Source organism: Uranotaenia lowii, chromosome 3 (assembly GCF_029784155.1).
Source record: "Uranotaenia lowii strain MFRU-FL chromosome 3, ASM2978415v1, whole genome shotgun sequence".
NCBI lineage: Eukaryota > Metazoa > Arthropoda > Insecta > Diptera > Culicidae > Uranotaenia > Uranotaenia lowii.
The window spans coordinates 82,470,487-82,491,634 of record NC_073693.1 but is presented as its reverse complement, the minus strand read 5'-3'; the positions used below and the strand labels follow the sequence as shown (position 1 = coordinate 82,491,634).

At 31.6% G+C, this 21,148-nt stretch overlaps 1 protein-coding gene across 2 annotated transcripts in view; it reads left to right on the top strand.

Moving 5' to 3' along the window:
- The first annotated feature begins 8,330 nt into the window (after positions 1 to 8,330).
- LOC129754451 (probable cytochrome P450 301a1, mitochondrial) overlaps positions 8,331 to 21,148 on the top strand; it is a 66,692-nt gene continuing 53,874 nt past the window's right edge. Inside the window, exon 1 of one of the 2 annotated variants that reach the window (XM_055750538.1) lies at positions 8,331 to 8,556. The gene's annotated coding sequence lies outside the window, so the exon portion shown is untranslated. Of the gene's footprint in view, positions 8,557 to 8,624; positions 8,932 to 21,148 lie in introns of those variants that run through there. The other variant, XM_055750539.1, reaches the window with a different exon arrangement.

Here is a 21,148-nt window from a genome sequence, read left to right as displayed (position 1 = left end):
AGTTCAGTATCGCCAATGAGCCAATTTATATCTTCGCTAATCAAGAACATTCTTGTAGCTTAACAACTGAACAAATGTTACAGATCGACTTTGAAAGGTAACTATTTATTTGATAAAGAAAACGGCATGCAGGAAAACAAAGTGTTACTGTACAATGTATAATTTTCTAGACTCATAACTGCTTACGAACTCAAATTGGTTCAAAATTCAAAAAAACTGCATATCGCTTCTGTACACTGTTTTAAACCATTCACTACATCTAGGCGTATTGTTTTTAATTCCAAAAATCTAGGTTAAAAGAATTGCAAGAATTGCAATGATGTTCATTGCAAAACAATTATTCGAAATAAAGTATAACGTCTTTCATTCATTTTTTTCTTACTTGTTGAATCAACTATCCCCAGGGATCAAGTATCCTCCTCAAGTATCCTGAATCAACTATCCCCAGGTATCAAGTATTCTCCTCTATGTCTAGATAGAGCATACGAAACAAATTACCAAAAAAAACATGAATTGAAAACAGGATTGAAACATTTTTCAACAGTTTTTCCTATAGCTTACATATATTATCATTATATTATTTCCAATCCAAGAAGCGATCTACTTGTCGTTCAGGTGTCTCTGCTGTCAATGTTCCTCATTTTAGTACAAGCCGTTCAAAGCGCAACTTATGGAGACGCGTGGTACTTGAATGTCGATAAAAAAACAAGTTAAATCAACGTATAGATGGCACTCGTTATAGGTGATTATACATTTCGTTTCTGTGGAGTTTATTTCGAGAATCGAACATTTAAAAAAGATTTTCATGTTCCGGGCAGTGTGAAAAAGGATTAGAAGGATTTTTCTTTAATTCCTATGTTTTTGACTGAAATTGAGGTTTAATTTTTTTTAACGTTCTCTGTTAACACCCAAAAAGATTTAATTTGAAATTTAAACATCTTTATGTTTAAGCAATGTTTACCTAAATAATTAAATTTGGGCCAATTGTACATGCTTGTTTTACGTAACGTGGATTTATTTTCAATAACTTCTCAGAGCTTCATCTGATAAAGTTTATCAGGCTGTACGTTTCCTGAAAAAAAAACTGGAATGGTCGACGGCACATTCAATATAAGCATATCGTGAATATATTATTGAGATTTCTGGATTCCCATCTTTATACTTTTCCATCCGAAAACAAGTTTTTGGAACGTTGCTTATGCTATGTTCAGGTGATTCAGAGCACAAAACCTAATCTGTCTGAGCTTTTTTTTTCCTGGGAATTTAGTATCATTTGACATTATTTCTGACCATTTTTGAGTTTTTTTACCTCAATGTTGATAGCAGTGGAGGAAAAACACCCATAGTTTTCAACGAATAATTAATTTAATAAGTTGAAATAAGCTCGAAAGTAGTGACATCTGCTTGATGGCTTTCGAGCAGTTTATAATTTAAAAATGACAAGCTACAACTCTTCCTTCCAAAAATAAATTCTTGGACAGACACACTTTTGTACATAGTTCCTCTACTGTGTATAAAAGTGTGTTTGTCTAAGAAATGTTTTTTGGAAGGTGGTTTTCACAAATTTTCATACACAGTTAAGGGAACCGTAAGTTTAAAAACGATAGACTGGAATAAATGATAATCCGAATGGTAATCCGAAAGAAATAAAATGGGTAGGTCCAAACATAATATAAAGGAATTATTATCTGTAATTTAGAACTTTAAGTTCAAAAAACGACCTCAAATTCAGAATTCAGTTTTTTAACTCAGGTTAAAAATGCAGGATTCAGATTTGATATAAAAATAAAAATTCAGTTTCATCTCGAAGTTAAGTTTTAATAAAGATTAAAAAAGCAATGTGAGAATTTCATTAAGGAATCAATTTGCAGGAGATTGTTGTATCACAATTTTGATTGATTGATTGATTTATTTATTAATAGAGGCTTTAAATATTTAGTTCATTCGCCTCTTAGTCTCACAATTTTGCTCCTTGATTCTAAATAAAAAAATTATACTGTCTTAGAATCAATTAAGCAACAGAAATCAAAAATAATTACAAATATCAATCAAAACTTTGGTTTATTTTGAGGATTTCGTTCTATGAAAAATTTAGATATAAACTTGAAAAAGTTATTCACAGAATTCTAATTATGAACTATAATGTAATTTTTTTTGGTTAGTTGAAGATCTTGTACTTTACCTTCAAGTGAAAATTCAGTTGTAAATATATTTTACTGGTTTATTGGTTAAACACTATTTCTATTACTCTTCAAAAACAATGCTTTGAAGTAAAATTTTTGAATTTCAATCGAGTTCACAAGAGTGGATTATACATCTGTTTTGAACCGCAAACCAAATCTCTCACATGTATTTCAAAAACATATTTAATACATTTCCCCCAATGCTCAAACTGGTAATGCGTGTGGTTAAAAATAATACGCTGATGATTTGCTAATTAAATTAACAATGTAGGGTAAGTGTACCCACCTCCGTCGTATCCCTCTGATTCGTCTTAATTCATGAATGCATGTTTTAGAACCGAAAAATCACTTTCCACTTTTATTGGCTACTTCACATGATAAACTTGGATTTAATTTCTGTCACAAATTTGTCACTTTTAAAATTTTTTGATTTATTTGATTTTGAAATCGCGGAGTGAAATGAATTATTGGCGCACTTCGCCATCTTGTGCAACGAACTAAGTGATCCCTCCAACGTGTTTCTTTGCTTTAACGCTTCCTGTCAATGCATGTACCGATTAAAGTCATAAAATCCAACAGAAAAATGTTGAAATAAAATTAGAAAAATGATGTCAAACTAATCTGATGTATATAAATTTGTCAAATTCCGATTGAAATTGAATCGCACAGCCCCCATAATTCGTCGTAATTTTGTGCGACAAGAATAGGAAACCGTTTTGCAATAATTGGAATTAGACCGGGTCATTTTTTCTATTTTTTGCTGACCACAGTTGGACTCATAGAGAATGTACATAATAGATTTCCAAGTAATTTTGTTTATTTTCACCTCATTGAAGCTAGGAACTTATGCGCTGGGAGATAATCGCAAAAAGTCTATTTGTATTGATCAATTACTTGAATGTATTCAGCATTGCATATAATGCATGGTTTTAAATTAACAAAGAATTGATGGTTTTTTAGCTAAGTGGTTGGTGTTTTACAAATTATTTACTAACAGTGCCGTGCATAATTTAATAGACGTTGAGGTGCACGCAAAAATATCTCCAACTTTACACATATCTAACGTTCAACTCCAACCCAGACAACCAGAAGTCGTATTTTATTTTACAGATTATATCGTATAGAATGTTATTTAAATTCATTTTCGTATATCTGCACTTACAATGTGCGGCCCATGCATATTCTTTATTGTATTTAAATGCATTGCATGATTTTATTACGACAAGAAGAGAGACTCCTTTTTATGTACATATGAATTCGACCTTTGTGTACGACAATTCTCAAAAAATCTGTGAAACGACCGATATACGATGGTCAGCCGTGATTGACAAATTTTGTCGTGCTATGCATAGAATAATTCGAAATTAAGATTTTATTTAACATGAAATACGATTTATATTATCATAACAACCAGGTATAAGATCTTAGCAGAAAGTACATTTTTCTATCGAACAAGATTGCTAAAATGAGAGATTATATTTTAAAAAGAAAAAATATAAATGTCGGAAAAGTGGCACCTACAGTCGATTAGTTCAGCGATACAAAAGTACTAAGGTATTTGCTGGTAATAAAAATTCTTCCCAGAGTATTCACATTGAGCGCGGCGGCGTAACATTTCTACCCGAAATCCAGGCCGATGCTGTATCCAATATCGTACCTGTCGATGAAAATAAAAATTCACAGGAAATTTCCGATAGGGATCAGGAAGCCTCTGAAAACTGTAAGATACTGTTGTTATACACCTATATGCTTAAATTACAGTCTAATTTTTTAAAGATATTCCCAATCGCATATTGAGCGAAGACCTACAAGATTACAACCTCAATCATCAATATGACGATGATAATTTTCATAGTATATTCCAAAAGAATCAGGGTAGTCGTAAATGATTCGCATGACAAATAGTGCAAATCGTTATTCAATACAATCCAAATCAAGAATATGTATGCTAATGTACCTATATGGCCTCCAAAGTGATACGTACATATATACTGGTTTTGCTGCATTATATACGATATATTTACACGTATATTTAAGTATTTTAAACATGAGATACACCAATTCTATGAAAATTAGACTTTTTGAACTTCTTTCATTCAAACTGCAATATCTCACATACGACCAAACGCTTTGCTCTACGGAATACTCACTGAGAGATCCTTGAAAACTAAAACTAAAACTTCTCCAGTTTTCAGAGATTCTCTGAATGGGAATCAATATCTAGGGTAAAACTGTACAAAACGCACCAGCTAAGCATAATTGCTATTTATAGCGATACCAATCATTTAAGAACCAAATTGAAAGTTGACGACGATTCAAGGATAAAATTTACGTATTTTCGAAAAGAAAAAATATGATATAAACTCGATTTGGACTATATTTTTGTAAAAAAAACTAAAACAGCCAGAAAACAAACCGCGGGGTAGAATGCCAAAACTAGTGGACAGAACGCACCAAAAAGGAAGGGTGGTAAGAAATAGAACAATGATTATACGGAATATAATAATTGAAACACCAAATGTTTAATAACATGTTCATCGTATTTTTGTAAACTACCATTCTTTGGCTTTGTATTGCTACACTCATCGAAAATTTCGCTTTTCAAAATACACTTTCTAATATCCTTATATTTAAAACGCCTTCAAGTAGGCAACGAAATTCAATTTTTTTGACTGATATAGTGATATCGCGGCAAACATGGCGGCCGATATTTTTTTCGAATCGAATATTGGTGCACCGTTTTAACTCGAACAAGGACGAAATTTGTTATAATTATGCATTGTAATCGTAGTTTGGGAGTCAGCAAATAAAAGGAAAGGCATTTTGTTTTGATATTCGGGTTTTCTCAAAAGTTAACAGCATTCAAAATTTGAGCGTAAAACACGTGGTCTTGTGGGCATTCTGCCCCAATTTTCATATGATTGATTTTTGATAAAATTTGTAGGAAGTTAATAAAATACAACAAAATATTTATAGTCTTCCGAAAGTGCACATGAATGGTAAAATGATAAGCTGTAGTTTGGTCAGATTGCGCAGGCTGTTTTACCATAAATCCTTATATGTTACTTATGAAAAATTACAAGTTTCACGCTGATTCCATTAATTCCTCTGTTTCTAAGAACTATAGTAGATTTTGTGAACTTTTCATCTATTGAATGATGAAAAAGCTTGTTTGCCACAATAAAAATGAAGAAAAACATCATTGGAAGCCGTAGGTTAGTGTATATTTGAGAAAGAATGACATGGGCCATCTTACCCCGCTGGTGCGTCTTGTACAGTTTTCCCCTACTCTAGGAAAACATTCAAATTCCGGGACAGGAAACCTCGATTTCTATTGAATTTTTACGATGCATGGAAAAACAATGCAATTAATTTCCTTTGAAGGTCAAAATGACAAGAAAATTTGGATTAATGGATCATCAAAATTTTGAAAGTCGAATTCATGAGTCTCTGGTTTGAATCTCAATACAAGTTTCAATAAACAATCGATTGTGGTAGATTTTTTGTACAATAATTCGTTCAAAATTCTACAAAATCTATTCCGCTTATATTCTGATTCCTCCCATATAAATTTAAAACTTCACTCATATTTGCTTCATTCTTATAAATTCTTAGTAAATTTTCTACAAAATGTGTTTCGTCGTTATTGATATATTACAGTTTGAATGAAAATTGTCGAAAAGTCTAATTCTAGTTGAATTACTGTACGTCAGCTCCTAAAAATTTGAACCCAAAAGCATTTATCTGATTTTTTTTGCAACAACAAAACAAAATGATAACACAAAACAAAATGACAACAACAAAATGTTGGAATAACGAAGCGTCAATTTCCGAGAAAAAAAACTTTCTTGCAAAAACATTTATCGCTCTTAAAAAAAACTTGAATAGATGAGCTAAACTAGTCTAATGCGCATTTCACGCATCAACGTGGCGGCGTTGCTTCGTTTTAGGGATGCCAAGTTTCGAGGATAAAAAATCTGGGCAATTTTGAAAAATAAAGCCTCTATGTGTCGGTGCATTAGAAAGATCGCAAATTTGGTACTAAACAAGAAATTTGACGATGCGTGTAAGCGGGGAGGGGGGGGGGGGGATGGGGAAGGTTTATGCTATGGTATTCGGGTTATTTTCGAGTTGAGAACTATAAAACAAACACTGTCTTCTACCAAGTCACATGCTGATCTTATTTAAAAAAAAGTTTAAAGAATGATTGGTCATATACCAATGAATACAAACAAGATTTCAGTCTAATCTGGCACTTACGAATCAAATCCGATACATAAATATTGATTTCATCACTCAATTTTAAAAGTCTGTAAGGTCTGGGCACTCTCAGCAAAAATCTTGGTAAAAGCTGTGTCTGACCAATATCTGGACGAAGGGTCAAAATTCTTGGTTTTACAGACAGATCTGGGCACCTGGCAACCCAGTTGTGTCAATATTCTTCTAATATTGTGCTGCCTGCAATTGCCTCAGCCAAGCAATGGTACCTTGCTACAAAAAAGCCTCCTTCGATCAGCTTACTAGTTTCATGGGAAGACCATTTTATTGCGACTTTGATCTTATCCGAACTTTGCAGTTATCCCGCGCGGTTGATCCGTGCGAAGTAAATAATATCATTTGCATGAACCGCAACCGCAGAATTTTAAAACTATCCCTCGATAGTTTGAGACAATTTCGGTAGCATTAATTGGAAGGTATAATATATTGCTGCCTGCAGATGCATTAGCAAAGCAATGGTAGACCTATTTACAATATAGCTATCCTAGTTTCATGGCTTATTGAGACTGATTACTTGAGAAAACTTTTGCTGAATGAATGAATGCCAGTTTTAAACTAACATGGAAGGCAATTCTATTGAAGTAATGAAAAAAGCTTCCTTAAGCCGTTGTCTTAGGAGCCTCTACCCTAAAACATTTTTTCTTTAAAATAAAGCCTTCAAAATCCGTTTTTTCAAGCTTCATAAAAAAATGGCTAACTTCTATAACTTATTTCCGAAAGTTGTGATTTAAAATAAATAACTTTTAATCAATAACTTTTAAACTAAATAACTTTTAATTTAAAAATAAAAAATAAAAAATAACTTTTAATCAGAAATATCTAAAACCTGAAAAATAAGATAGAACCTACTCACGTTTCCAATTTTCGGTATTAATTCATGGTTCAAGCAAAAATGTTATAGGCAAAATGTAGTCACACAAATAAGAATATTTGTCTTTTTCAGCTTTTGATAAATATTATTGAAGGAAAATACACTTAGCTTGTGACCTAAACCTTAATATGTAGTATTAAGATTAAAATTATATGTTGATTTTTTTTTTTTTTTATTTTAATCCTTGTCCGTGTTTCGTTTATATAGCTTATACATGAAAAATACTCAAGAATTCCGAAAAGAGAATTATAAAATTCAAAAAAGAGCTGTAAAGCAATTTTAGGAGCAATATTCGATCTTTTGAAGTTCCTCAGAGTGTCGTCTTGAATTTCGTATATAGTGTATTATTTATTTTAATTATAATTTCAAAGTAAATTTTCTAAATGTAACAATCAAGCGACAAACAAAAAACGAAAGGTATCGTATGTTAATAGCACATGGTCAGGTATGCGAATTATTTCCCAAATCATTTTTTTTCGCAATTATACCATTTTCAGCTAAGCTTATTTGCCATTCGTTAAATCATACCCTTACGCTGTGACTTACATCTACTTTCGCCCTTGCGTAAAATATCCTCAATTGATTATTGAGTCCTTAATAATATGTATTAGGTTTTAGTAGTTCCAAATTTATTTCAAACTATATTGAGACTGGCTTTAAACACGCGTTGAGCACTTCTGCAAAGTCTCACACGCAAATTCACGAGAAGTACTTAGCATCTCTTAGAGAGAGTGCCATTTCGAACACACAGCAGCCGGCTTCGCTGCATCGAAATCGGAATCGAAAAAATACCTTCTCTTGGCAATCAGCGGCAGACAGCAGACTCTTTTTCCGATCGGAAGAATTGACGCAAAAGTTGTTGGTTTTTTATCGTTTACTTTTGCTGACGGGTTTCCAGGGGAAGTCGATCGTATGGTAGTGGAGGAAAATCGCTGCCAAGATCTTTCAGCTAGGTTTCGGAATTCCGGCTCCCTCTCGGATTTCAGTCTTGTCGCAGAGTTCGTCGCGTTCGAACGCGCTTGGTCGTTCAAGTCTCCGGTGTCGGTATTTCTTACTAAATTGTCCCTTCTTCTTGTGTGTGTCTTATCAAGAGCCTCGGGGCCAATATTCGTGTTCCGTTTTCGTGCTTCAAAGTTCCCTCCTTCTTCAGACCGGATCCATTGGCCATCATCGAGTGCCAGTTTGTTGGAAGTGCCCCAGCAGTGGAAATATTTTATTTAATAGGTACGGCTCTGCGAATGATCGCTTTAGAGTTTCATTGGTTTTTGCAGGCTGGCTGGTGTGATTCTGTTTTTCTGATTTTTAAACTTGTGCTTAGAGGTGCGCGCGTGTCAGATTTTTCATTCACGAGTACGCGATGGTGTTTTTTTTAGTGTCAGTTCCACATCTCCACATCGATGATGTGTGGCCCCCAATTGATCAATGCTAGCAGATATGTGGTTGAATGTGCGTTTTGAGGTTACGGTGCAAGAGTTCTGTGTCAGTCAACGCGATCAGCCGCGATCAATGCTGGCCACATCCGAATCCGTGTGTATGTCGTGTCGCGGGGTGACGAAATCTTTCTTGACAGCTGGCAACCTCACCTAGTTGGTTTTAGAGGTATCTTTACCGTGTTTGAGCGCGCCTTGCCTTAAGGAGGATCGTAGAAACATTGCGCAAAACTCTCACAAACTTCTGGCGGTGCTGCTGTTGCTGCTAATGATGATGTGGTTGATGTGTTTATCGAAAGTTGAAAATAAAAATAAAACGAAAGTTAAAAAGGCAATGGCCGGAAAGTGACCTCGTTGCAATCGAAAGAAAAAAAGACGGTGGATTAAGGAGATGGGGCAAAACCTAGCAAATCGTTAAACCCAAAAATGTATTGAACCAGATTCAATTTTGGATCGAAAACCATTCTATAGTACCATGCCTAAACAGTCATTATTGGCATATATACATTATGAAATAAGTAAAACTAACTCACATTTCGAAATTGTCTTTGCAGTTGACACAGTTTCCGAGACGAGACATCGAAAATGACTTCTCATGACCTTAAAAAATTTAGAAAACTTTTTATTCTTAAGATTTTGTTCTCAAGATTCGGTTTTTTATCAGAAAAAGTTTACATTCTAAAATTGATATTTGAAAATGTAGAAATAGAAGTTTTGTTTCCAATAACTTTGCACATTTTTCACAAAAATCTATGCTCAATAAAAAAATTTCCTGGGGCTCAGATTTTCAATATTAATAGATTTCGACATTTATTATATTTAGAGATGTACCAAAAAGTGGGTTAAGCCAACGGCCGAATACCGAGTACTGACGTTTTCAATTTTTCCGGAAAAGGGTATGTTCTGCTGAATATTCTTTCGAGTTTTAATAAAAATACAAAACTGATTATTTCAATTTTCTTCCATTTCTTTCATATTAACGGCTCTCATGATTTCGAGTCGATTATTTTCAACCAGATGGTATTACCAGATGAAGTACAAGATATTTATTAAGTAGGAGTCACTCTGATTTTCAAAATGTTACCAAAAACTTAAAGGACGTCAGATGACTAGTCACTTTTAAGGCGCATATCACCCATAAAAATGGGTTCCTGCAGGCCCGTACGAATGTCCCGTTCCAGGCGGGTCAAGGGGGGAGTTGTTAGTTCAAAATTCAAATTCATCGAATAATAATAACAATACCAAAAATGCACAATAAATCCGGTATTTATTAAAAAATATTCAAAATTATTGGAATTCCATGTTTTGTTGTAAATATTGAAAAAAATTGCACTTCAAAAGTATTGAAATTCTGCTTTAAAGTCGCTTTTCATAGATAAACAAAAAAGTCTTGATCGATTCAAAAAAGATGATTTAGAAAAATAAAACTAATTGAAACGTTTTAAAACTTCCAAGTGCATGTAGTCGAAAATTGCAAGCTCCGAATATTTGAAATATTCTGGTAAAAACTGAAATAAGGGCAGAAACTGTGTTTTTCTTTTGGTAGATTTTGGCATCCTGATCTCGAATATTTACTCAGATTTTGTTTATCGCCTCTAGTTTTGGTTATATAAAGTTTAAAAGTTTAACAATGAATCAGTGTTGAGTGAAATCTGTCATTGATAACTGTTGAGCTAACTAATCTACATGAAAGAGAAAACAACTGATTCTGAATTTCATTTAATTAAGGAAAAATATTTAATTTTTAGTGTACAACTTTTTTACATGACATTTGCTGTAATAATATATGAATCTTCGTTAACTTTCAAGGAAAACAATTTAAAAATCATAATCAAAGTTTAAAACTATCTACAGTGAAAGATATACCTAAGATGTTTTACTAAAACCATAAATGTTTAATGATTGTGTAGTTTTTTCATCATTGGTTTCGGATATTTTAAAAAAATTTCAAAATCTTGTGAAAAATTTGACAATTATGTAATTTTATAAATTTTATGAATAAATATTCTGCCTTTTCAACTTATTTGGCTGAATACTTAGCTCAATTATTCGGGTAGCCGAATATTCAGTCTAACGGTTTTTGGGCGGTATTCCGCCGACCTAGCAAATATTCGGTTTATTACTAATTATATTATTAAACTTGATTAATATAAGTTGTGAACCGATCTAGATCTCTATACTTTATAACTTTTTGATTTGAATTCAGATTATCAACAGTTTTTATCTGAAATAAAAATTTAAGAGTTTTTCCATCCAAAAATTTATTTTAAATTCAGTTTAATTTTAAAATTTTGTTTTTCTTTTAAGTAAGTTTATATCTTGATAATGTGATTTCTGGATTTTGAAAAATACATCTTTTTTTAATTGTGAGTTTTAATTCCAGCTCAGTTTAAGATTTAAAATTAACGATTTCAGTTTAATATGTACGAAGGAATTATTTAATTTTGATTTTTATTCTTTCAAAATTTAAAACAAAATTTATGAATATTCTCATCATTTTTTTAAGAATTTATTTATTAATTCGTTTATTTGAAACGGCTCGAACCGCTGGTTTTAAGGAGCCAAACTCTCGTTAATGTATCTACAATTCATAACTTAGACAAACATAGGTGAGATATTTTTTTAGTACTTATACTTGTAAAAGAGAATTGTATTTTAAATCTAACATTGAATTTTGCATTTTAGTCCTATGTTATTATTTTGAGGATATGAGAACATCTATTTGGATTTTCTTAGCTTGGTTTGGTTGTCAATTCTTTGTTTGAAGTATTATTTTTAAATTTTAAAATAAGTATGTATGTTCTAAACGTAGGATTCGATTATGAATGTATTCTTTGAAGTACGACTGAAGAGGGGGTTTCATCAATTATTCGTAATAAATAGTGAGCGTGATGGGCAATATGCTTAAATTATTTTTGTTTTAAGTAAATGTGCTCCTCCTATGAAAATATCGTTTCTTAAATCCAGAATTTATGATGGTTGGTGTGGATTATCAGCCTATCATAAAATATTTACTGTTCTCTTTCGAAAAAAAAAAATCAACTAAAAGTACTCCGTTCCTGGCTCGTATCTAAGTCACATAACTAATTGGCTGTGTTTGAATGATTTAAATATCTCGGTTTCTGGTTACTTAACGTTTCTTTTTTTTTTTTTGAAAAAATGTCCTCTTTTTAGCGTTGCAGAAAATGGTAACATCTACCTCTTAAAATCATTTTTTCAAATTTTTATAAAACTTTTATGAAAATCTGAGAATTGAGCTTTGAATTCGAAATCTCAATTTGATTTACTGAAACTTTGATTAAATTGAAAATTTAAGACATTCCCTAAAGTAATAAGTCTGGATTCACTGAACTCACCGTCAAGTTCTAAAACAGCAATACTATGCGAGACTTGTAGAACCGAAAGGGTTTAATCGTGAAAAATAAAAAATTCTTGTAAATAATAATTGGCTACAAATATTTACAAAAAATATTAAAGAACTTATTTTGACTTATTTAAGGGTGCTGATTTAAAGTATGAAGTACTGTAAAACGAAGTAACATTGATCACCGGGATAATTTTAATAAGCATGAATTTTTTTCAAATAATTATCAATAACTAAGTCTAAAATTAAAATATTTTAAAACTTTTTTCTACGTTTAAAAACCTTTAAGTTGAGTTTCAAATTGAGCAAATCTTGGTTTGTTTTTGAAAATTTAAAATGTAAATAAAAATTTCATTTCCAAATTTGAAAATATCTATTTTTTCGAAGGCTCGCAAACAAACACCTTTCCTGATGAAATCAAAGCGTTCAAAAGCAAACAGATTGATTTATGTGAGAGTTCAACTTTTTCCTTAGTAAATATAAAGTTTCGGTGTAATTTTGTTGCTAGAAACCCTATCAATTGGTAAAGTTTGAAGGGAAAAATAAAAGAGAAATAGTGCAAGGGCCTCGGAAATTGAGTAAAAGCAAAATTCATTTCTTTTTGTAGTTAAAATTTGACTTGTAATGTTAAAAAGTTTAGCCCCTTAATTTATGCAGCATCATTGTTCATCTTTGAATTTTAATTTTTGTTAGATTTTAAATTTTAACACATTAAGGATCGCGATGTTGTTGTTTTTTTTTTTGGACCGCTAAGAAATCTGAACCAAGAAACACAGAAATTCAGAAGGTGCTTTATAATCAAGAAAACTCCCTAAAACCGTCAAAATAGAGACTGACCAATGTTACATCAAGGCATCATATTCTTAAAGGAGATCAATCTTACCCCGGATTACGGCACCTAGGCTATTTTTATCAGCTCTTGTTTTCAAGATAACTTATGAAAATTGGTGAAAATTCGATTAAGAAATATTAATATTAATAAAATGGTAAAATTTCCGGTATGATTTTGATATCGAACAATAAATTCTTTTTTTTCTTTTTGCTTATTTTTACCACAAACCTGTTAAACACAGAAATTTTATGGAAGTCTTCCATAGCAATTAAAAAGCAAAAACCTATACAATCACATTGATTCCAAATACTGAAAAATAGAAATTTAGAAACGCATTTATTCCACTGTGATGGAATTTAGAAATTAAAATTTCTCATTAGATTTAAATTTATCATACTGATTCTAAACTGTTCTTACTGGAGCAATTTTGGAAAAAGTTTTAACTTTGACTCCATTTACACTTAATGTTGTTCTTCACACTTAATGTTATTGTTTAAAAAAAATTAAGGTTTAAAGCAATTTCCATTAAATCAAACTGAATTGAAATTGCATGATACTTCGTTATGAAACTTGGGATTTTATTTCAAATTTCAACCACTCTTAGAAACTAAAGCAAAATTATTCTCTCAAAAAACATGCATTTTTATACATGTAAAAACCTGCCAAAATCCGGACATTTGATTTTAAAATTGACGATCAAAATTCTGGGAAATATCTGGGAAAATTTGGTTAAAGCCCAGAAAATCTATCAAAAATCAAGAAAAAATGAAAAATCATTTTTTATTTAAACTTATCGACAGATTTTAACTCGCAAAGAAAATTGCTGATAAAATTTTGTTTTGGAGGCATAAATAAAATATTTTTACAGCTCAGTTTGTTATTTCGTTTTATTTGCCAAATAAAGTGTATAAAGCCGGTAAAATCCGGTATTTTTTCAATAAAATCCGGTCAACCGATCGGATCGTTCAATATTTTGTATTAAACATCCGGGCCATCACGTACAAACCGGGCTGTCTGGCATTCTTACATCAGGCACCAGCAGTGATGTCAATTGAATTTTTTTTCAATGCCAAAAGACTTACCTCTATTCAACAGCTAATAACATATTCACCTAATAAGATTCAAAGTTATGATCTTCGACAAAGTTTTTCAGTGGAAAATTTCCTTTACAAAATTTATCATTTGGCACAAAACCATCGGTTCCATAGAAGAAACAAATATAATGTTTATTTATCGAACGAAATATAAATTTTTCCATAAAAACTTGAAAGTTAAAATTGACTTATTTCAAGGTTACTTTATTGTGGGAAAAAACATGAATAAGTTTTGAATTAAAATAAATTTTTTTAGATCTCAGAATTTGAGAGGTTCAAAAATGACCACAAATCGACTAAGGTGGAATCATTTCTATATGAGACTCTTCAGCTTCAAAGTTTCATGTCGCTCAATGTACATAAAGTCAAAAGTCTCTTGACATGAAATAGCAACCACAAGACGCCGGCTCAAAGACTGACCACTTGACTTTTTTTCTCAAGTATACGTCAGCAACAGTAGGATAAGATGTTGGTGCAACTTGAAACCTGCAACCTGAAACCTCAGGCTGGAATCTGCATGAACACAACAAAAAGGTGGATACGTAACTCCAGCTTCTAGTATCGCTCCCCAGTAAACTGAAAGTGAAAACTACTAGCTGAATCTTCTCTCTTCCGGGTGAGCATCGCAAATAAGAAAATACACAACGGCAAAAAACAATTTACCTGGGGTTTCTAGTATCGAGGAACAGCCACTTCAGGCAGCTAAATGAAATTGCTCAATCACCAACATAACTACCTAATGGATGATACCAAACCAAAAGTTTCTTGCTAAGCAAATCGAACGAGCGTACATTTTTCTGAGTGGCTGAGATCACTGTTGTTGATTGAATTATTTCTCCAACGCATAACGATAGATAACCGTGGATGATGAACGAAGGAATTTGCGAGTTTACATCTGCGTGCTCGGAATTATTAACTGTCTGGGGTGTGTTCAGTGTTCGGATGCTACTTCTGTGATGTCAATTTGAGATTCGATACTACTGACTAAAGTGAAATGAGGATTAACCAAACCACAACCTCAACGGTCGTTGTGTTCATATTCAGCACTGAAAATATTTGATTTTGTCATTATTTAATGTTTCAGTTATGGAGTTTAGTTATTTTCGGATTAATCCTGTGCATCTAGTAGGGAATGACTTCAATGTGCTACTGCAATTTATAAACGACGAACCCGAAAAAATCTTTCCATAACTTTGTTGAGCCCAACTAATTTTCGATAAAACTCGTTAAGTTCCAAACCAAAAGTGCAATCTATTTCTCACGGTTTTGATAAGAAAAAAAAATTTTCGATTGCACTAGGTGCCGGAGGTAGGAATGTGATAGACTTCAATTAAGAGAAACACCGGTTGCAGTTTTCTATCCCATTAAACACACATGCTATTTGCGATTGCAGTTTTTTTTTTACGAAAACTGTAAAACAAAACTGTTTTGTGTCGCGAAAACATGCAAACAGATCCAAACAACAGAAAATGTTGAGCACTGCACATGAACGAAGTGATTAAAGCCGTCTGAGTGAATCGTAGAAGGTGAAGCGCAGCTTTAGCTAACAAAGCAACATATCCGTTGAAGAGTCTCATTATTTGTGTTGCTTTTGAAGCCCAATGACTGCATCAGCGAGGAACTGACAAAACTTACTTTCAACAATGAATTTTGTCGTTATGGACTCTAGGTTTAAAATTTTTCTCCAGTTAAGATGAGAAACATTCCGAATGATGAATAAACTGGTGCTTTTTATTGAAACCACTTTGAGATACTTATTTGTTTTCTAATATTTAAAAAGTGATCAAATTATCCAATTCACATTCAATAACTTCTTGGTTTTACAACATCTTATATCAAAAAATCTTTTTAAAACCCACATAGAATGAACCATGTACAAAACAGGTCTGCAGTAACATGAAAAAACTGGTTTGCTGAAGCTAGACATGAAAAAACGTTAAAATTAAATCAAGAGTGTTACCTTGACTTTTGCCAATTCCAAGATTGACTGAGAAGATACGGCATTGATTTGAATGCAGCTCTCTGATCTTCACGGTGTTTTGTTTTGTGTTTTGTTTTGCGATGCATTCGAGACTTAAATTTAATAACGAAGATCGACCTCTAGGCGAGGGTAATCTGATTCGATCTCCTTCGGTTGGACTTACTGATTTGTTGATTAAAACAGCTGTTGGATTTATCTTAAAAATAACGGGTTAAAAGTAAACACACTTTTTGAACACATACAATTTAATTGTTAGTTTGTTTGTGACCTCACAGCTATTCAAACATAAAAACATTATGACAATATTCCTAAAAAATATTCATTTTTGAGCAGCTTAGTCTAAATATCACAAAATTTACCGTTATGTTCCAATCTAACATTTTTACCTTGTCAGAAGCTTTGCTAGAATAAAGTCTAGCAAAAATTGGTACTTATTTAAAAGGAAAATTTTCATATTCTTTTATGTCAAAATAGTAAAAAGGTGAAAGAAATTTTATCCCTCTTTCTATTAATTATTAAATACTTCGAAAAGCCCTTCTGTCTTATTCGAAACTTTACCGAACATTTTAAACACTAAATGAAGTAATACTCGCTTCATTACACTTATTAGCATGACTGTCAATTGGAAAGTACTCAAATGTCTTCAAATGATAAAAATTTACTCAAAATGGGACATAGATTATGAAGAGTTGACAATTTGTCTCAACTCTCAATTCTCTTTAATAGTATTTTTGCTTCTGGAGACTGCGAAATTGCAATTTATATTCTTTAATCCAATGTAATTCTGACTATTTTATTTAAATTCTAAAATTTTATTTCATTGAAATTCTGAATTTCGGATTTTTAAATTATTTTTGTGGTTTGGAGTTGATTGTAGAATCTTGTTTTGATTTGTACAATGATGGCCACCAAGGAAAATTGTCACAGGCTCCAAGAAAAAATGAGAGTGAGAACTAAGAGTATGAATCATGAGTTGATCATCAATCATGTTTAATAATCCTTGATGATTGTTAATGATGATTTGATACTAGAACCCATATCGAAATGAAGATGCGCTCGATTTTTTTTTTCATTTTTCTGTTTGGATTTTGCTTTTTAAAATGAAGCCGTATTAATATAAAAAAATCGTTTCTTGTATTTTTGTGCCACTTAACCGTTTTACTTCTGAAAAGTAAGTACCCCTCTGCAGAATCGATTTTCTCGATTTCGAGTTCGTGGTAACTCAGTAGTGTTGCCATGAGTGGTTAGCTCCAAGGCCGTGCGAAACTCCTTAACCTCCCCTCCCCCTCCTCCCTCCCCCACTACGGAGATTTTTTCCACGTTAAATTTTCAAGGAGTATTGGAAAAAGGTGTTTTAAAATAAGTGTTATAAAGCAAGTAGTAATTTAGCGCGCCTCCGGCGAAACTCAAATCAAACATACAAAAATCCTACCTCTTCTTTTGAATAGGTTCTTATTAAGAAGTGTAACAGTACAGAGTTTGAAACGAACCATTTTGACATCAAAATTTATCAATCGAATACTTATTTTATCCATCGACAAGTTGGAAACCGTGTAACAGGCGTTTATCTCTCACGATGGTCAACAGAATTAGCAAAACCAATCTGAAATCTAAAATCCTTTACCCTTTTACTAAAAAAATTGATTAAAAAAAACATTTTCGTCATTAAAAATAATCTGCAGATATAAAACATTCTTCTAGAAACCTATTTAAGTCTCAATTTTATTTTGTGTTCCTTATTTTTCTTCGTCACACTTGATAAGGTTTTGATAAATTACACAAGGCCACATAATTTTACATTTTCCGAGGTGCCATTATTTAAAATATAATTTTGACCCTTTTATGTGCCCAGAATCTTAATATGCAATTCTTCAATCAGCTTTTGTTATTGAAGTAACTTTTCTAAATGGGATAAAATTATTTAAGGAACTATAGCCCTTTTTTGGCAAAACTTGAAAACAAAAACATAACATTTTGAAATAAAAGTTTTAAATAAAATTTTTAACTTTTCTTGACTTCAAATAATCTTGAGTTCTGCGAAAAACTAATAGAAGTTTCCTATACGTTTACTTTTCTTCATTTGACGAATTTTTAAAAGCCTCTAAACCAAATTAAATTTTAGATACTTTTTAAAGCATAAATCTAATCATTTTGAAGTTTTCAAATAAATTGTGTTTTTTTGTCTTTCTGCAGCAATATCAAAAATACTTGTAATGATACCTTTCCTAATTTTAAAAAACAAAATATTATTTTTAAATTGAATGTAGTATATTTAATAGCGAAATCAGAATCAGATTTCTTCTTAAATGTAGGTTTGATAGTTAACCAGTTATCAATGACTGATTTCACTTAAAAGTGACACATTTTAAAACTCCATATCTTGCGTGAGCTTCCATCACGTCGTATGAAACTAAATGTAAGCAAACAGTTTTATTACAAAAAATACAAAATCTTACTTTAACTAGTTGCAGCTTCTTTCCATTTGGAATATTTGTAGCCTGGAAAACATATTCTATATGTGAAATACAAATTTTAAAGCTGTTTTGATAACTATTTCAGTAGTTTTCTGTGCATTCTCAATATGTTCCATACGACGTAATGAAAACTCACGCGAGATTTAATCAAAACTAAATGTGATAGTCCAAATTTGACAAAAGATTCGAGTTCAGGACGCTAAAAATTTACCAAATCATCAATTAAAACATAAGCACCAAAACGCTGTTACTTTGAGTTATCAATTAAATTCTATAAATAAGTTTATATTATGGTAAGACGTATTTATTGAAAAAAAAATCCTTCATTTAAAAAAACTTAACTTTTAAATCTTAATATTTTGTTTTAATTTTCAAATGAATTTACCGAATGTTATAGTACGTTTTTCTTTTTTTTTTTTTTGTTTCGATTATAGTCGTTTTACCATCTTTATGGCATTCGCGACTTTATCAACGTTGCAGTTGGCGGATCGTTATTGAAAATCTATCCGGTACAACTGTGTTCGATGTTTACTCTTGGGCTCGAACTCGCGGACATCGGCTCAGGAGACAACAGACTTGCCAACTGAGCTATATCACAAGCCACAGTACGTTTTTCATTTTTTAATAAAATAATCGAATTTTAAAGTCAAGCTACTGAAATTTTAAGAAATATTTTTGATAAGTTTGTCTATGTTTTTCAATTCAATTTTCTGTTCTAGAAGCATAAACCTTTAATTTTTTTCCTTATCAATAATTCACATTTTAAATCGCGTTAATTTTTATTTCAGACTCTTAACACTACAGCGGAATTTTTCAATCAACCTTTGAGTTTAAAATGAAAAAAAAAATAAATGTAAATTAATAACAAATAACAATTATTACCATTTCGCTAATAATTTATCATGGTTAGTTTTTTACCTGATCTGACGTTAATTTAAGAATTCAGATTTTTTTAAATCTGTGTTTTGGAAATATTTATTTCAAATTTGAAAACAAGACTGCTTAAAAATTATTTTGAAGCAAATTTCCAGTTCAGAATTAAAAACATGTTTATGAAAAATTCATCAATGGCGTACCGAAAATAATAATGATTTGAAACTTTCAGTGTGATTTAATCTTAACTTTTTTTATTTTAGTAGTAAAATTTATTTTTTGAGTTTTTGTGATAATCATGAGTAAGAAAATGATGTTCCTTGTTTATTGTGCATTTTTTAGTTTTTGTTATTATTTTTAGCTAAATTTGAATTTCAGACCCCCCGCCCCATGGACCGATCCTACGCACGCACCTGGTCAGAATATCACAAAGAATGGAGAGCATTATTAAGTGAAGATATTGCTTCGGTGTACTAAAGACAAATTACTATCGCTTTTGTAATAGATTATAGCATAAGGACTTGACAACAAAATGTGAGAAAAGTATACAGCAGAAAAAGTTTTGTGATATTACATCAAATACCTGCACAGAACTTGAGAAGCAAATGTTACTTAATCTTCCAAAGCTATTCGCAGAATATCCATTTCTGGGATATTTGACTTGCAGTTTGTTGTTATTCCCGTGGCCGCAAATGTTGACAGATTTTGATGATGAGGTTATTTATCCTAGTTTCTAAATATAACAAAATAAAGTGAATTTGTTAAACCAGATTGTCTAAGTTGGTTCCGAATGAAAAAAAATCCCAAAAAAAACATTTTTATTTTTAAATTGCCCATAATTTCTGACAACTTTGTAGTATTTGAGTGCTTCTAGTAGCTGGAAGATAGTTTCTGGATCCGACAATGTTTAAATATGTGGGAGTCCGATGATCATTTTGACCTCCACACACAGAGGTTAAAAATAAAAAAGACGATCAAAACTATTTTCTGCCGAAACTATGCGTTTTAGACCTATAGTGTCTTCGAGACAATTGACCAACATTAAAAATACTATACAAATAGTTTTTTGAAAAATTGATTAATTCACCTAGGAGTGAGTTAAAAACACTAAATTTTTTAATATTCATTTTGGAGAAATATTGTCTGAGAATACATAGACATAAATATGTACATAGACATCCAATTTTGTCAGCACTTCGCTGTATCGCATTTATCATTGAATCGATTTTCTATGCTCAAATTTTAGTTTTTTTTTTCGTTAATTTATTTGTTAATTTAATCATTTTATTAAAACATACTTGGAATTATGATTAAAATGCTTTGAATCTGCGCTTCAGGTCATTTTGACCCGAACGGCTTTGGGGGGTTTATATTACACCGTCTTGATGTATCCGGCTGTTCAAAACCTTTTAATATCTTATGTATCGCTGATGCAAATGGACCGAATTTCCTAAAAAAGAAAAATAATGCAATTATATTCGAAGCTAAAGGATGCTTACAAAAAAATTTCATTTTGGGAGTACTTACTAGCCAAACAAATACAGTTGAGGTTTGTAATCCGATTCTTACTTTTTTAAATGAATACAATTTAATCGTCAATTGAGGAAAACATTTACTACTTGATGCGATATCACATAGTAGGTTGTGATATTACAGCACACGACGTATTTACAACGTGTACATCGTTGAGATGTGTTATTACAACAGAAATCTCTAATACGGTATCTTCTCAAGAAATTACATTGTCCATTGTTATATTTTTTTTTGC